The sequence below is a fragment of the Protopterus annectens genome, chromosome 1.part2, assembly GCF_019279795.1.
Source record: "Protopterus annectens isolate FY-2018-M chromosome 1.part2, PAN1.0, whole genome shotgun sequence".
NCBI lineage: Eukaryota > Metazoa > Chordata > Ceratodontiformes > Protopteridae > Protopterus > Protopterus annectens.
This window is the reverse complement of record NC_056727.1, coordinates 237,899,869-237,919,049: the sequence shown is the minus strand read 5'-3', so window position 1 is coordinate 237,919,049 and position 19,181 is coordinate 237,899,869.

Genomic DNA, 19,181 nt, shown 5'->3' with positions numbered 1-19,181 from the left:
GTGATCCCTGGGGTAAACCTTCTGTTTCCCATCCACTCGTCAAGGTTTTTCTTGAAGAGGGTTAGTGAGGAGCTCTGCCTAATGTAGATTGGAATCCTGTTCCAGAGCATGGGGAGTCTCTGGGACAGGAATCTATCCCTCCAGCACATCCTATTTATTGTTGTGGTAAGGTTTAGATCCCTGGAGCATGTGGCTCGAGGGGATATGGTTTTCTTTAGGTGAAGCATGTCCATCAATTCTGGGTTGGACATGGCCTTGTATGTCAGGCAGAGATCACCTCTGAGTAGGCGGTATGCAACCGAGTACAGCTGGAGTTTCTTCAGTCGAGCTGCATAGGGCATCTGCTTAAGGCCAGTGATCCTCTTGGTGAGGTACTTCTGTGGTCTTTCCAGCTGTTGCAGGTGTCTTGTAAGGTACATCCCAAATGGGGCACTGTACTCTATGATGGGTCTGATGAGTGATGCGTAGAGGGGCCCAATGACCTCTTTCGATCTGGATGCAAACCTTTTTGTGATTAGGTGGGCCACATAGAAGGATTTTCTAACCACTTTGGCAATGTGATTATCAAAGGAGAGGTTACTATCTACTTGGGTCCTCAGATCCCTTATTATGTCTTCCATATTTAGGGGGCTACCACATATGTGGTAGTTTGTGGGTACTTTGTTTTTTCCAAAGGGGATGACTATGCACATTTTGGCATTTAGCTTGAGGCCATGGTTTTGACACCAGGTATCTGTCTCAGTGTGTCCCTTTTGGTGGATGTCTGTGCCAGCCGGAGAGTCAATTATAGCCCCTAGTTTGCAGTCATCTGTGAACTTAGTCAGCCATAGTCCTCCTGTGCCTGCCTGTACCTCTGAGAAGTATATGCCGAATAGGAGGGGTCCTAGGACTGAGCCCTGGGGAACACCACTTGTAACCGGTTTAGAGTCAGGCCTAGCTCCCGCAACTCTTAGCATGTGGGTTCTGTCCGTGAGCCAGTTGGCAACCCATCTCGTGATGTAGGTGTTTATGTTCAGGCTGGTGAGCTTGTCTATAATACCTGAGTGGGCAATGGTGTTGAAGGCCTTTGCGAGGTCTAGGTAGGCTGTGTGGACCACCTTTCCCTCATCTATAGCATTGGTAACTGTCTCAAAGAAGTCCACCAGGTTTAGGAGGCATGATCTGCCCTTAACAAAGCCGAACTCGGTAGGGTCCAGTGTTTGGAGGTTCCCAATGTCTCTGTTAATGAGTTCCATGATGATGCGCTCCATAGCTTTGCAGACCAAGCTAGTCAGACTTATAGGGCGATAGTTCCTGGGGTCTGCTGTGGCTCCACCTTTGAGGAGCAGAATAACAGTTACTGTGCACCACTCTGTGGGCACGTAGCCTGTGGAGGGGCTGAGTTTAAACAGTGTGTTTAGGTGAGGGGTTAGTTCATCTTTGAGCTTGTGTAGGACGCAGCCTGGGACACTGTCAGGTCCCATTGATGCTGTGGTTTTGGCTTTGGAAAGGGCTGTTTTAATCTGAGTATCTGTGATTTCAGGGGCACTAAATTCTTCTGGTATAGTTATGGGTCCTTTTGGGGGTGAGAAGGGGGTGATGGTTGCACTGAACCTGTCTGCCAGGATGTTGGCTATTGCTATATCAGTCAATTCAGTGTATTTTGTGCCATTCTGCACTTACTCTGAGCAGATCTGAGAATTGCCACTAAGATTCTTGACATAGCTAAAGAATGACTTGTGTTTATCTTTGGAGTCCATGACAATTTTTCTTTCAAAGCTAGCCTTGGATGATTTTATGAGAGAATGTAGTTTCTTGCTGATACTGATCCAGGATTGTCTTCCCTTCTTGGGATTTTACTCTTTTCTGTACTAGTTTCCTTCTTATATTGCATAGCTTGTTTATGGCAGGAGTCCACCAGACTGGTTTCCTTTTCTTGGAGGAGTGAGTCTTGGTTTTGTTTGGGATAGCATGGTCCATACGTTCTTGTAGGTGCCCGTAGAGTGCATTAGTAAAGGATTTTGCAGCTTGGACATCATTATCCTTTAGCATGGGGGCTTTGAAACTTCCCATCTTGGTCTTAAGTAACGTAAAGTTTGCTTTTTAAAAGTTTTTCACGGTGGTTTCTTTGACCGGGGGTGGTAGTGGAATGTGGATATCCAGAGTGATTAGTTTATTATCAGATCTAACCAGCAAGGGGTTGACCTCTGGTGTGGAACACCGATCGCCCATGTTGGTGATGACCAGGTCCAATATGTTGTCACCTCTGGTGGGGGTGTTGACCAGTTGATGCAGGGCTTTTGAGTTTATAAATTCTAGGAAATGTTGGGCAAGGGAGTTTGTAATTGAGTAGCTCTCCCAGTTAATGTTTGGGTAATTGAAATCACCCAATATCAGGGTGTTTGGTAGGACCTTTATATTTCCCAGTGTTTCCAGGAATGCGGAGTGGGGGTCCTGGGACATGGTGGGTGCTCTGTAGCAAGCTATAATTTGAATAGCAGTTTTTCCCGTTGTTAGTTGCATGTGGATGATCTCTGAAGTATTGTGCTGTGCCACTAACTTGGAGGTGTGCTCTCCACAGCTTTAAACCATGTCTCAGTGACCATGCAGATGTCAGCATTCTTTAGGGTGACAGAGCTTGCAGGGAGTGGAGTTTTTTGTTTAGACTCCTAGTGTAAAGCAGTAATAACTTTAGATTTTCATGGTTTTGATTTGCTATTTCAGAAGTACTTTCAATTTGGCATTGCCTAAAAAGTCACTATAGGTGAAGATAATGTTTTAGTTAATATTCAAAAGCTTAGAGCGGAGAGGTGCAGACCATCTCTGACAAAGCAGTCTGGTATGTTGACCATCTCCTTCCATGTTGAAAAATATTGTAGCCCTTAGAATGACACCAGAAATGAAGACAATCATTACAGTCAGTCATCTACTGCCTGTTTTGTGGCATCATCCTTGCAGAAGGTAAAAATGCTGCTCAGTGCTAAGCTCATACCAGTCTGAGATACATATTCTGGGAGCTCCATGAAGTCTCTTTTTATAGAAGTCTAAGGAGGTATGTCGCTGATCATTTACACCCCCATGGAGTATGACTGAGTTATAGCCCAGTGACCTGATCGCATGCATAAAGTGGCTGATCCTGGCCCCTGATAAGCAACTGACTGTGAATTTCTCCTTACTTAGCCTGGTGAGAGGGACATCAGTGTCTCTCACAAGGGGGTCTCCAATGACCAGAATGTTGGACTGTGTGGTGGCTTGCCTTATGGGCTTAAAAGCAGAGGTTCCATGAGATGTGGCTATATGTGATGATGTGGGTGTTGTTTTGAAAAAGTGGATTCTGAGGGTATTTGTTATGTGTACTTTGTCTAGGAGGTCTTTGGGGTTTAGGAAGGTTACTTTTAAGTGCCTCAGCATATGTTGGTCTATGTACCTGATTTGAATTGTGTGTAATGTGTGCAGAGTGTGTACTAACAACCTGATTGGCATTAAGAGTGCTTTTATGTGAAAGCTTTGCCTTCAGTGACATTGTGTAAATGCATCTCTCACTTACAGTATCAGTTTGTTTGAAAATTAACTGGTTGTTAGTAAACAGGATGCCCATATCCACCAACCTGGTAACAGAGATAGTAGGAAAGTTTATATCCATGGCAACAGACCCTTTTTTTAGTGATTAGATGGTTGGAGTGAGAATATAAAGTGATGTCAGGAGTATCTGGTTTGCAACTCTGGATGCAGGGCTTGTCAGTGCAAACTGGTTGTCTTGTGTGCAGCTAGGTATGGGTGAAATTTCAAAGGTGCTTTTATGGGAAGAATGCCATCTAAAGGTGCCTGTGTCTATACAGGGCACTGCCAAACACTTGAGGGGAAATTAATAAGCAGAGGATGATTTATAGATGAAATATTTAAGGAGATATTCTAAAGTTGGGTCAGACAACAGCAAATCTATCAGTACTTACTAAAAAGAAAGAATTAGCTTAACAAGAATAATGAAAAGAAGGGGTATGCCTGAGTGGCTACTGTCTGGCTCCTACTAGTGCCTGGTCTCACCACAACTTCATGTTGCTGGGATACAATGTTCCTTTGCTTCTTCTCTCATCAGAAGTAAAACATTAGTACCAATCCCAAGATGAGTAACAGGCCACATGCTCTTTGGTTATCAACAGTCTTGTCCCAGATGATGCAAAGTTCTGTAGGCTTCATATAGCCTTTTCCTGATAGAGGCCTTGAATGGCAACCAGACCAGCCAGTAAAGTCAAATACAGGCACTCACTGCCAAATCAGAAACAAACAGGAATCAATGCACAATGCTCCTTCTCTCACCAAGACCAAAATATAAGCATAAATTCCAAGCTGGCACCTACAAAGTAGTTATTTTGCTTTCTGGTGATCAACAGTCTCCAGGAAATAATGGCCCGATGTTCATCGTGTTTCAATGTTGCAGTCATTACTCTTGGGTTATCCTGCTGGCAGGCTACCTGCAGTCAGCCTGAATTCCAAAGTCTTGGTCCAGCGTTGGTTGCTGTCGCCTCTTCCCTGACGTCAGTGCGCCAGGGGTATAAAAGATGCAGCCAATGCCATTTTCTTCAGTCTTTCTTGCCGCATGGTACCCAAAGCAGAAGCAATTTGCAAGTGCCGGTCGGCCGACTCCTGAGATTTTCATGTTCGAATTTCAGATCTGAAGTCTTCATTTAAAGCTAAGTACCCCATTGAGGAAACTTTTTTCTTGCTCCAGACCGGTCAGAAAAAGTTAATAATTGTATTTCTTGTGGGAAGCAAATACCTCATAAGGATTTCCATTCTTATTGTATTCCTTGCCTAGGCCCTGATCATGACATTGCTAATTGCAGGTTTTGTGCTAGATTTAACCAATGCACTATTAAGCGTCGGTACGATTTTGCATTTAATTACTTTGGCCGAAGATTTAATTACACAATGTCATCGGAAAGCCATCCGACTACTGCAATTCACAAGAAACGCAAGGAAAAGGAAAAGGACAGGCATCCAAGGTCCAAAACTGACGACGAGGCTTCTTCTAAGCCAGTCACCGGTTTGCTGATTCTCCGGTTCTCAGTGAGGTGCTTTCGCAGCCCCTGACAACCACTACCTCAGAGCCACAGGCCGCTTTCAACTCCCACATGGAGCAGATTAGGCCGCTGGAAACTCAAGGTATCGGACACTTGGAAATTATTCCCTCAGATGGGTCTGGAGCCACTGAGCAGGCATCGGCTTCTGAGGGTGTTTTCAGGCCTACACAGTTATATGTAAAACTGACTACAGCTTCAAAGGCAAAGACTAAAGCACCACTAAAGACAAAGAAAGAAGTGCAGCAAGCCCATGGACAGGCCTCCATGCCTAAAAAACAGATGCTCAAAATGGCTGAAGACCTAATTACTTTGATCAGGGGTTCCCATCCCCCTCCTGATAAGAAGCCTAGGCAGGACACAGAATATGAATCTTCTGATCAGGTTTCCATTTCCTCTGACTCCTCTTCTGAACAGGAATACTCTCTTTCTCCCTATGAGGATTCTGATGCTGAAGAATCTATCCCTTCAGCCTCTCCTCCTGAGGATTATTCCTTTGGGGAAACCCTGCATACCATGAGGGTGCACTTCCACTGGGAGAGCCAAGACTACTCAGAATCTAAGAAAAGGCTCCGAGACTTTCTTTTACTTCCTCAGCACAGGCCTCTTGCTATCCCCCCTGTTTTAGACATTGTAGATGATCTATTTTCAGAGTCCGGCCTGTCTCCTTACTCTTTACACCCTGCACCCATTAAGCCAGACAGATACTACAGGGTTCCAGATTCACATAAATTTCTTTATAAAAACCCTGCTGCTGACCCAGAAACTATTTCTCAGGGTCCAAAAGGGGTCAAGGCTTCCACTACAAAAAACCCTATCCCCTCTGATAGGGATTCAAGGGCACTGGACAGATGGGGGAAAAAGGTTTACACTTCTGCTACCTTGGCTGTGAGGACTTTAAATTGTCAATTTCATATGCTTAAATATCAGCAATACTTAATGTCACTGCTTAAATAGAAAATGTTAACAAATTCTGAATGTGCAGAAAACAAGGAAATGCAGAATTTATTGCATGCAACTGAACAAATAGGAAAGCATACTTTACAATGTGGTTTTGATTCTCTGGAGGCCTATTGCAGGGCCACTGTTATGGGTTCTGTCATTAGGAGGCATGCTTGGTTAAAGGAACAGAATCTGTCTGATCATGTTAAATCAAAATTATTAGATGCTCCATTACAGCATGATACTTTGTTTGGTATTAAAGCAGAAGAGATGTTGAAGAAAATGGAGGACAAAGCAAAATCTATGCAGACAGTTAAGGATTTCTTACAGGTGCAGCCACCCAGATTTAGCAGGAACTGGCCTACAAAGAATTGGTCCTTTCCAGTGTCAGACAGGCCACAAAGAGGCAGATACAGTTGCCCCAGAGGCAGATCCCAGCCCCAAGGCTCATACAGGCCCAAACAATGGGGTGCTTCTACCTCCAAAAGCAGAGAAGACAAATCACAGCCATACAGGAAACAGTCTCATTGACTTTCCTCTGCCAGCACCAAGTACTTATCTTTTGGCAGCCCCCTTAGGGGGAAAACTAGCACTTTTTTCACAACATTGGCACATGATCACCTAGGACAAATGGGTCTTGAATATAGTGTCTCAGGGCTACAGGTTCCACTTTCACACCCTGCCAAGGGCAAAAGGTATGCCAGACCTGACACACAATCAATGGGCAGAGGCACAAAAGCAAGTTTCATCTCTCATGGACATGAGGGCCATTCAGCGAGTACCACAGCAAGAGCAGGGACAAGGATTTTACTCAAGACTTTTCTTGGTACCCAGAAAGGACAAAGCCTGGAGACCAATACTGGACCTGTCTATTCTAAACACATTTCTGGACATTCCAAAATTCAAAATGTTGACTCTGCAGCAGCTTCTGCCCATGCTGGGCAAGAAGGCTTGGCTTCTAACTTTGGACCTAAAAGAGGCATACCCGCATGTCCCAATCAGACAATCTTGCAGAAGATACCTCAGATTCATAGCTGGCTCAATGCACTACCAGTTCTCTGCACTGCCCTTTGGCTTATCTACTGCACCCAGGGTCTTCACAAAATGTCTGGCACCAGTAATTGCATTTTGCAGACAAAGGGGAATTCAAATATATCCTTACTTGGACGACTGTCTTATTCAAGCAGAGAGCAAGGACATTCTACTAAAGAATCTGGCGTTTGTAAAAAGATTATTAATTTGCCTAGGGTGCACAGTAAATGAAAATAAATTGAAACTAGTTCCCTCTCAAGAGATAATATTCATGGGTGCAAGCTTAAATACAACTGCCTAGATGGCTTATCTCATGCCAGACAAACAAAGGCAACTGACTTCTTACTTCAAAATGTTGGCAACAAAGACCCAGTTATCTGCAAGAAAAATTCTGTAGGCTTTGGGATTCATGGCATCCGGCATTCTCTAATTCCATATGCCAGACTGCATATAAGGAAACTACAATGGTATCTAAAAAATGTTTGGACTCAGCATTGCTACAGCCTGGAAACATTAATTACTCCCATTCCCTGCCTGCAACAGGAGTTTTGATGGTGGGCACAGGCCTGTCACCACAACAAGGGACAGCCATTTACTTTACCCACAGCCAGACAGACACTAACAACGGATGCATCATATTATGCCTGGGGGGCCCACATGGCAGGAAAATGTATTCAGGGCACATGGCCTGCAAGCCAGATGAATCTTCATATCAATCAAAAAGAGGTGCTAGCTGTTCAGAATGCCCTGACAGCTTTCAAGGATCTACTTCATCCAGGACAACTACAGATAAAGACGGACAATACTACAGTCATGTGGTACATAAACAAGCAGAGAGGCACACATTCCTACCACCTCTGCAGACAAGCCATGACCTTGTTGGACACAGCATTGACTTATCAAGTTCACCTGCAAGCACAATTCCTGCCAGGAAAGATAAATACTCTGGCAGACGAACTAAGCAGAAACCTCATGGATCCCCATGAGTGGAAACTAGATTCACAAGTCTTCAGCATGATAACAAGGAAATGGGGATGCCCAGACATAGATCTATTTGCCTCCCCTCACAACTGCCAACTACAGAGATTCTGCACAAGGACTTATCAAAAGCAAGCATAGAAAGTGGATGCCTTATCCTTCAGCTGGAAAAACCTAACAGCATATGCCTTTCCTCCACTGCCTCTCCTCCCCAAGGTACTCCTAAAGGTCAGACAAGAGAAGCCAAAAATGATACTGACTGCCCCAGACTAGCCATGCCAGCACTGGTACCCAATCCTAAAGAACTTGTCTCAAGGTCCAGCCTGGGCATTGCCTCAAATTCCTCACTTACTGACCCAACAAAACAATCAGATCCTGCACAGCCAACTCAGGACCTTAAATCTGGCAGCATGGCAAATAATGTAGCCATTCAGAACACTCCTCTCTCCAAAGCTGTGATGGGTGTTATTTTGGAGGCCAGGAGGCCCAGTACCAGAAAATCTTATGCAGAAAAATGAAAGAGATTCTATGCTTGGAACCAGGTACAAGGATTTGACACATTTGTACCAAATAGTCCTCAGATTTTACAATACTTAACTGAGATGCTGGGCAAAGGCCTATCCTTTTCATCAAGTAAGATCCATGCCTCTGCCATTTCAGCCCATTACAATAGGGAACCATCTATCTTTTCTCATCCTTTAATAAGGCAGCATCTCAGAGGGGCCAAAAACATAAGACCTCCAAGGAGAGCAGCAATACCTGCATGGGACCTCAATTATGTCTTGAAAAAACTCACACTGCCTCCTTTTGAGCCAGCCTCAACAGCTGATATAAAATTCTTATCCAGGAAAATAGCTCTGCTCTTAGCAATAACCTCTGCAAGATGAGTCTCGGAGTTACAGGCACTCACGGCTGTGGAACCTTTTATCATTTTCCATCCAGACAGGGTTTCTCTGAGGACAAACCCAACATTTATGCCTAAGGTGGTGTCCAGTGTGGCCCTTAACCAAACCATTTACTTGCCTACCTTTTATCCAAATCCACAGAACAAGGGTGAGAGACTTCTGCATTCTTTGGACATGCACAGACAGCTACACTTCTACTTGGACAGAACTAAAGCTTTCAGAAAGACTGAGCAACTTTTAGTGGCATATGCTGCAGGATCACAAGGAAAGGCTATCTCAAAACAGACTATTTCAAAATGGATAGGCCATTGCATTCATTTCTGCTATTCACAACATGGCAAATCAGTGCCTAAGGGCATTAGGCCACATTCAACCAGAGCAGCAGCCACTTCAGCAGCCTTCCTTAGAGGAGTACCAACCAAAGATATCTTAGAGGCTGCAACTTGGAGTTCAGTGCACACTTTTACAAAGCACTACCACTTACCTCTCTACTCTAAATCCAGAGCAGGCTTTGCCACTGCAGTTCTGCAGGGCCTTATAGCTTCTCCTAAACCTATTTAGCCTCAGCCACCCATCCTCAGCTTTGGGATTCAACCCAAGAGTAATGACTGCAACAGTGAAACATGATGAACATAGTACAGTTGTGTACCTACCATAAATGTAGATGTTCGAGTGTATTCACTGTTGCAGTCCAGGTTACCCTCCCTCCATCCCCCTTTTCTTTTGCTGGGTCTTATCTGTACTTCTCTATTCTATACAACCTATGTGGTGTATTTGCTTGTAGATGATGGAAATGTTTACTTTACTGCATGCATGTTTATTGGCATAATTTTTAGTCTACCCTTTTGGGGGCACCTGACATCTGGGGCAAGAAAAACTGAAGAAAATGGCGTCGGCTGCATATTTTATACCCCTGGTGCACTGACGTCAGGGAAGAGGCGACAGCAACTGACGCCGGACCAAGACTTTGGAATTCAGGCCGACTGCGGGTAGCCTGCCAGCAGGATAACCCAAGAGTAATGACTGCAACAGTGAATACAATAAAACATCTACATTTATGGTAGGTACACAACTGTACTTTACTTCATCTCCCACCAGGAGCAAAACAGAAGCACTAATTCAAAGATGACTTCTAAGAGTCAGAATGTGGGCACTCCAATAATTGGAGTATGTGTTTCAGAGTTCAAGTGTAAGGTGAAAAAAATTGGTTAACATCCTAAGAGTTGCAGTATACACTAAGCAATTAAATACGAAAGAGGGGATATCTTGTGCTTTAGCTCTCTAAGTGGAGAGCCACTAATTTTAAAAGAGCAAGTTAGATTGGAAGGGGGTGGACATTTTGTAATCTGGCTCTATGGAATACAGTCGGATGGCCAATACATTTAAATAACTGAAAGGCGGTTATTTCACAAAATAATAATTGGTACTTACTTAAGAGACACATCTGTAGTCTCTTTCCTAGTTTAAATATGCAATTAAAACTAGAATACAAGTAAAACACAGTATAAAGAAAACAAATCACAATATACAAAAAAAGGCAATGAAATAATGCAAAAGACAAGAAATAAAAAAATAAAGTAACCTTTCCCTCACAGTAAGTTGAGGCAGAGTCTGACTGGGCTTTTCTAGTGAAGTTCTGAAATGTTTTATTTTACACCTTAAGTAGGTGGTTTACTTCCTAGTGCCACCCTCAGTTCATAGGTAATTAACCTTAGTTGATCTATTCTAATTTTTGTATCACTCACAAGAGACTTTTTCCTAGTTTAAACATATAATTGAAGGAAGAATACAAATAAAACACAGATGACCAATATTGTCCAAAAGTCAACTCAAGCTGCGTTAAATACCATCAAGAAACAGGTATTTGTCATAGAACACATGGATTATGTAGATGGAGAGAAGAATATTTTTAGCTCACTTAGTGAAAACAAAAAGCATGATGCTAACAGAGTATGGAGAACTTCTTGGGTTTCTTTCTAATGAACCAACATATCTTTGAATTAAGCCATAGAAAAATTTAACTAAATCTGTACTGAAGTTTATCCCTCTGAAACCTAGAAAGTAATTTCAGAATGGGATTTCTAGGAGGAAAACCATGCATAAAACTCAAACTAGAAATGACATGTAACTGAAAAAGGTTTGGGCTGGTTCATGGCATAGAAATGTGATGAGATTTGTTTACAGGTTTACAGTGCTGCCAAATGATGCTTGCTTCTGTAGTGCTACTTAAGATTGTACATCACAGTCATACGTGAGAAATGCGTGCCTGTGTGGATAAGAATGCAGCAGTATTTCTGTTCAAGTGCATGCTCCATCACAGACATGCTAGCAGTTCAGCTTCCATTTTTAAAGTTACATTGTTTAATTTCTTCAGTTGAAAATTTGATACAGTTGCATTTTAGGATGTCATTAGCTGTATTTTGGAAGTATAATTAAGTCCCAGTTATTCAGGACAGAATATTATATGTCAAAAATTGGATAAACATTTTCTTGTGCCTATGACTTGTACCATAAGCTAGAAAATTTGTCATAAATAAGTCTATAGCACTAAAGAACAGTAGCTATATATATATATATATATATATATATATATATATATATATATATATATGTATATATATATATATTTATATATATATGTATATATATGTATATACATATATATATATATATGTATATATAAGTCAAAAAAGGAGAGGACAGTGTCTGACATTTGACAGATTTTATTTTCCTTTACAGTTCGTGTTTATTCTCATTTCAGAGGCAGCTGTGGAAATTGTGGGGAACTCCCAGTACACTAAGTTCCACATGTAAGAAATATATCTTGGCAGATGTGAATTATGTCACTACATACTTGGAAAGATGACTCATTCTTACATTGAAGCAGAGAAGGTAGCAATGCTTTGTTAGACATTTTCAGCAGGGTAGATTTTCCTAGGGCAATAGTAATGGTAATAAGTGCCATGTTTATGTCACACTTGCTGGCATGTTTGTGGAAGTAATGTGGGTTAAAGCACCCAAACCCTATGCTCCACAGGCAAATAGTTTGGTAGGGAGGTCAACTTCACACTGAAGACTTTGCTGAGGGAGTTTGCAGATCAGTTCAAGTGGGGATGTGACAAGTATGTTTTTTTTTTTTTTGCATTTAGTGAGATGTCATATGAAGCTACAGGTTTTTCACCTTTATAGCTACTGTATGGTCAAAGTACAAGAGGACCTCTAGCTTTAATTCATGATGAATGGGAGGGTGAATGTGATTCCCACAAGCAGCCTATTGTAGAGCATGCCCTAAAACTCAGGACTATGCAAGGGAAAGTCATGCAGATGGCTCAGGGGCACCTAGCACAGGGACAACAGCAGCAAAAAGTCTGGTATAAGAGTCAGAGAGTATTCTGTAGGGCAAAAGGTGATGGTACTCACTCATTTGAGATGTAAGATGCTTCAGGCAACCTTTCACCATAGTAAAAAGGGGAGTGATGTCAACCAACTGCATGACAGAGTTGGCAGACAGAGACCAAAGAACAAACGTTACCATATTAGCCTGCCAAATCCCCATCATGATAGTAGTAGTATCGGCAGTGAATTACAGGGGAATAGGAGGTGGACCTGAAGATATGACTCATTGCGGATGCTCCCTCTGACATTGTAGTGAATACTCTGGAAATCAAAGCAATACTGTACAAATTTGGGGATATGTATACTGGTAATCTGAAGTGCACCCAACTGTTGATGCATCATTTAGTAGGCACAGCATCCCAGCAACTAATCAATTTCCCTACAGAGGGCCTGAAAGAGTTATAAAAACTATAAAAGAGTAACTGAAAGACCTATTAGAACTGGAGGTAATACAGGAGTCCTTGTCCTCACCAGTAATGCAGCTGTCAAAAAGAGTGCCAGCACCCAGTTCTGTGTGAACTACAGGAAACTGAACAGTCACCTAGAGTCAGATGTTTACCCAGTGCCCAAGACATATGAAGCTGTAGAGCAACTGAGTGGGGCAAAGTATCTAACTACAACTGACTTGACCAAGGGTTAGTGGCAGGTAGTCTTGACACCTGCCGCCAGAAAAAGGTCTGTGTTGTTTACCTCATTTGTGTTGTATGAGTTTACAAAACGGCCTTTTGGCATGAAGAATACCCCCACCAAAATTCCAGTGGCTGGCAGATTACATCCTAGCAGGAGAAAAAGGTTCTACACATGCTTATCTGGATGACATTGCCATATACAGCATTACTCACATAGCACACAACACCCACACACAGACAGACTAAAGTATGCTGAGGTACTTAAAAGCAATCTTCATAAACAGCAAAGACCATCTAGATGGCCTGGTGGCAAAGCCATGCCTCATCAAGCCCAAAGGAACTAAAAAAAAACAACCCCTAACACCACACATATTTCACTTTCAGTGGAGTCTGGAACACTAGGCCACTAAAGGAAGCAAATATACTTCCCAGAATTCTCATCATAGGAAACTTCATTATAAGACATACTGATGCTCCCTAACCCAAGGATGAGTTAATGGTTAGTTACTTATATGGAGCCAGGATACACCAAATCACACATGTACTCAAGTCATTACACCACAGATACCAGTATGATTCCATCATAATCCATGTAAGTGTAAATGACCCGAGACATACCTTCATGGACTATATAAAGAGAGACATTATGGAGCTCTCAGACTATGTGTTTCAGGCTGGCATGAGCCTAGCATTGAGCAGCATATTACCATACCCGAGGATGATGCCACAATATGAGCAAAAGATAATTGATTTTAACAACTGGCTGTCTTTCTGGTGTCATTCTAAAGGGATCCAATATTTGCCAGCACAAGAGGACATAATTAACAGGCCATATTGCTTTGCCAAAGATAGTCTGCACCTCTTCCCTCTAGGCTTTTGAATACTGGCCAAAAGTTTATCCACCCCATAATCCCTATTATATGCAGTGCCAAACTGACAAACCTACAGACATAGCAAAGTTAACTCAAAAGATACTCAAGATGTTACTGCTTAATGTCACGTGCATAAAAAAATACACTTCTGACAACTCAAGAATATAGGCATCTGTGCAGATATGCTGGAGGTCCTTGAATGCAGATCACCTTAGACTAAATCCCGTACCATATCCTAGCCAGCTATAAGTCACCCTCCATATCCCATGCAGCTCACAATGCATACTTGGACTTACTGGAGACATTTACCATCCAACCTAAAGCCCTACTCATTGGAGACCTTAATTGCCCTTCTATAAACTGGAAATCTTACACAGCCTCAAATCTACAGGCCCAGAACTTCTTGAACTTTGCCATTACAAACACCTTTGACCAAATAGTCAATACGTCCACTGGAGGCTCCAACATACTGAACCTCGTATTCATAAATATGGAAGTATGCTGCACACCCTCAATGTCTCATCTTCCCTGGTAAGGTCTGACCATAAAGCTATCTCCTTCAAAATCAAAATCAACTACATAACCCAGTAAAGCCAGCAACTGTTAGGAGCTTTTCCAAGGCAAATTATCTTTTATTTAGTGATGGTTTGCACAATTTCAGTGCCACTCCAATCCCCAAAAATACAGAAGCCGATGCTGAATTGATCTCAGAAACTCTATACAACCATGATAATAGCTGCAAAGAGGTTGCTGTACCTACCAGAAGTAAGCCCAGAAGTAGCCTCAAAAACAAACCGCCCTGGTTGCATCCCAAACTAAGTAAAGTATTTAAGAAAAGGGAAATAAATTATGACAAAAATCTGGAAAGGTAATGCCTGTAAAGACAAAAACTCTCTCATCAAACTAAATAGGCAACTAAGAGTGCTAATTATGTCAAACAAAGCCAACTTTGAGGTTAACATAGCCTACCAGATGAAAGATAAGATAACCATAAGACCTTCTTGAGCTATATCAGAAACCTCTAGGGCACAACACAGCAATGTTATGAGTTAATGATGCCACATTCATCTGGCTATATAGTGAACCTGTTTGTGGACAAACTCACTTCCAACTTCACCCCCATCTCGCACTCCACCATCCCCCAGGAAATACCCTCAAACTTAACCCCTGCAAGTGTAATTAGGGAGCATGCACTAGCTGTACTGACTAAAGCCAAGAACACAGCCTTAATGGGCCACAATAACATCCCAGGATGCATCCTGAATAATCTAAAATATGAGTTATCAGAACCCCTGAAGTCACTATTTAACTATAATCTTAAAACAGGCTTTGCGCTATTAGATTGGAGGACTGCAATGGTCATCCTCCTTCACAAGGGATGACCTTCAACAGATCCTGGAAACTACAGACCCATTAGTCTGACTGGTCTTATTTGCAAAGCCATGGAAAAAATTATCATGGAATTTATCAAGGACATAGGAGATCTCCAGACACTGGATCCATCTCAGTTTAGCTTAGTCAAAGGAAGATCATGCCAAATGAATCTGATATACTTCTTTGAAAAAGTAGCTAAGGCAATGGATGAAGTAAAAGTGGTGCATAATGCATACCTAAATCTGGCTAAGTATTTTGGAGTGATATCCCACTCAGACATATTCAACAAACTTACTAAACACAAACCCCTTCAAAACACACTGGTAAATTAATTGGCTCATGGATAGGGCCCAATAGATTAAGATCAGTGACGCCACTACTACAAAGAGGCTGGTCACAAGTGGAGCCCCTCAGGGCTCTGTGCTGGGCTCGCTCTTGTTTGGCATCTACTTTTCAGAGGTCAAAGTCAATGTCAAAGGCCTCTGGCTGAACAAATGTGCAGATGATTGCAAACTGAGACTAGTCACTGAATTGATCCAAGACAAGAACACCCTTCAGGAAGATCTAACACAGACCGATGTTTGGTGCAAAACCATGGCTTAAAACTCAATGCCAAGAAATGCATTGTAGTACCTTTCATGAAGTTGGTCACCACTGGTAACTACATCATCAATAAAGCACCATATAATGTTGATTTACTAGTCAGGGATTTGGAAACTCAAGCAGATATTAACCTAGCCTTCAACCAACATGTGCCTAAGGTAGTAAGAAAATCCTTCTATGTTGCTCAATTTATAAGCAAAGGTATGGCATCAAGGTCCAGAGAGGTCATAGTACCACTGTACTGAGCCCTCATCAGACCAATCAAAGAGTAGAATGCTTCCTCCAGTATATACCTGACTAGACACATGCAGCAACTGGAACATCCACAAAGGTTCCTTACCAAAAATAATATAGGGAGTAAACCTAATGCCCTGTGATGATCACCTCAAAGCCCTGTCTCTTTACTCAGTGTCATAGAGACATATGAGAGGTGATCTTTGCCTGGTGTATCCCTGGACCCTGTTTTGACAAATCTTTTGCACATCTGCAAGACAAACAGCATCAGAACTACCAGATGAAACGACTTACATATTGCTTAGAACATAGATAGGACATTTCAGAGAGACAGATGTGTTTCTTAGAGAATTCCCATTCTCTGGAAAAGGTTCACCAACTTTTTGAAGCAGGGTTCTTTTGTAACCCTATTTAAGTGCAACTTGAATGAATGGATGAGTAGTCGGAAATTCACCCCTGATTTGGCACCTATGTCACTGATGGATAGAAGCAGCCAGTAAATCACCTGCTACATAAATCAAATTTGGGCATCACATTTGGATTGCACAGCTACCCTTATAAGGGCCCTAGTAGTCTTTAACCTAATATATATACATATAAACCTATGAACATGGGCATAATAAGTGCAGCATATCAGGGAAGTCCAAGTCAGAGTCTCTGCAAAGTGCAGGAATGGTAATCAAGGCTAACAAGCGACACCTGGGCATAGCAGAGGTATATTATCTGTATCACAGAGTGGGCGATGAAAAGATAAGGGCCAAAACCTGCTAAGGCTGAGCTCAGGGTTGACTCATCCCTCATACCAAGAAAAAGGTACAGACTTCATAGGATCAGCAGGGTATTACAGGATTTTTTTTCCAGTACAGTACAATAGTTAATTCCCTTGCAGATCACACCAGGAAATGCAGACAGGATGAGATTCTCTGTTGGCAGGCATTTCAAAAACTCAAGAAGGGTCTTAGTGGATCCCTGTATTAACCAGTTCTGATTATAGTCAAGACTTCATTGTACACACAGATGCTTCTAATTATGGATTGGTAAATGTACATAACCAGGTTTCCTCATGGGGTGAAGATCACCCTATTGTGTACCTGATTCAGAGAGTAGTGTTAGGTAGTCAGAGAAAAATAATATTTGGGTAAAGTTTGGCCTGTGCATATACAAAAACAACTTGTATGGTGGAAAATACACAAATCATGAAAACTAAAAGCTCTGAAAAACAATCTGAATAGAGATGAGTACACCCTAACAGTACTGGGGTCTTCACATTTAAACCAATACATTGTTAAATATTGCAATATTAACTGGACTGACCACAACTTCTACTGCTATGGATGGGTCATACAAACGTTTCTGAAAGATTAATAACCATCCCATATGCCTTTTCTATGTTAGGAGTGCAAGAATTACATTAGAAAAAACATGCCATTCTTCTTCTCATCTGATATCTGAGTAGGGAGGGCTGTCACCTCCAGGGCCAAATGCTGACACTTGCAAATGTGTTGATGATAAAGAACATGTTCTGTATCCCTAAGATGTGTTCATCAGTGAAAGACAAGTTAATATGTTAAGTGTGTAGAAGTAACAGCCTTAAAAGTGACTCAACACATAAAAACCTGGTGAACTTCTTGTTCAGAACATGAAGCACCGGTGTGTTGCTGGAGCATAAAATCACTTTTTTGTCACTCACATCTTTCTGCCAGTTAAACACTGCAGCCCAAATGGCCATTAACTGCAAAAAGTCGATGTCCTATCTTCTCTCAGTGGACCAAGTTGGGGGCTAAGATGCAAAGGACACTACACTATAAAGTATGTTCCATCCCATATTCCTCGGCTGCATCTGTGTACAGTTATAATGTATCACTTGTAACCCAATCATCCTCCCAAAAATATCAGACTTTGACACCAACTGAAGTAATAGATCACAAGTAAAGGTCTGATTTTATCCTTCTAGACACCCTTCTGATACCGCTCATAAAGCAGACTAGTTAACAATCTAGTAAATGTCCTACAAAGAGCCACAGTTCTGCAACTGAAGTTTAACAGTCCATCAGTCAACTGGCTGACAGTTGTTTTAGCTGACAAAATAGACCTGATATAAAAGTGCAGACATTTCAACTTATCCTGTGGAAATTTAAAGATGGAAACAACCACATCTACTTCAAGTCCAAAAATGCAAGGTTCTTCAAAAGGCCTTCAGTTTTGTTCTGGGTTAAAGGGGTAACAGTCTGATGACAAACCTCCAGGAATGTTGTAATCCCTCCCTTTATACCATGTTCACCTTATCCTACAACCAAAAATAATCTAAATAATGAACAGCCAACTGACTGAGAGACATCCTTTTTCAACAGCATTGCAGTGCTGTACTAAATTTAACAAAAATGGCAGAGGCCACTGCACAACCTATGGACATGGTTACATCAAAATAATAATGTCCCTCAATCCTGATCATAAACTGGAGGTAGCCAACTCCACATCTATCTTTAACAACCAGAGATCATTAAACTTATGAATGATCTTAATCACGTCATCCAGAGAAGAATACTAAACTTTTACATCCCACCTGCTTATACCATAATTCACTGATTAACCCCATGGAAAAGAAAGATGGTGAATTAATGTGAACTCACCCTGTCTGTTATTGTTAACAAACTTAGTGGAAAGATTACAAAAACTTCAGATAGGGGAAAATTAAATTGGCCCACATTCCCCCCTTAAAAATGTATTTGTACAACAAATCCATTACTACTGCATCCCTCCCTTGCATGAACTCTAAAATCTTACAATCTGAAAAATTGAAGGAAGTTCTGATTTGATAAAAAAAAAAAAAAACTAAAGTGTAGCAACATAGTAGATCTGACTTGACCTGATCATTGTGATAGCCTTTTATGAAATCAGCAAAAATGGCTGCTTTATTAGTGGAAACTCTGAAATAAATTACCACTCTTGGAGCCTCAAAAGAATGCCTTATCTCTTTCTGGTAAATGATATGACCTGATTCAATGCCTGCCCCTGCTGAGTTGATAAGACTGTAGTTATTTCTGCAATCTTTAAACCAGCATTATATGGTCATGTGTCCACCGTCACAGAAAGAACATACATGTGAGAATCTGCATGATGATGATCATAGATAATTGTCAGTGTTATAAGCCCAACAAC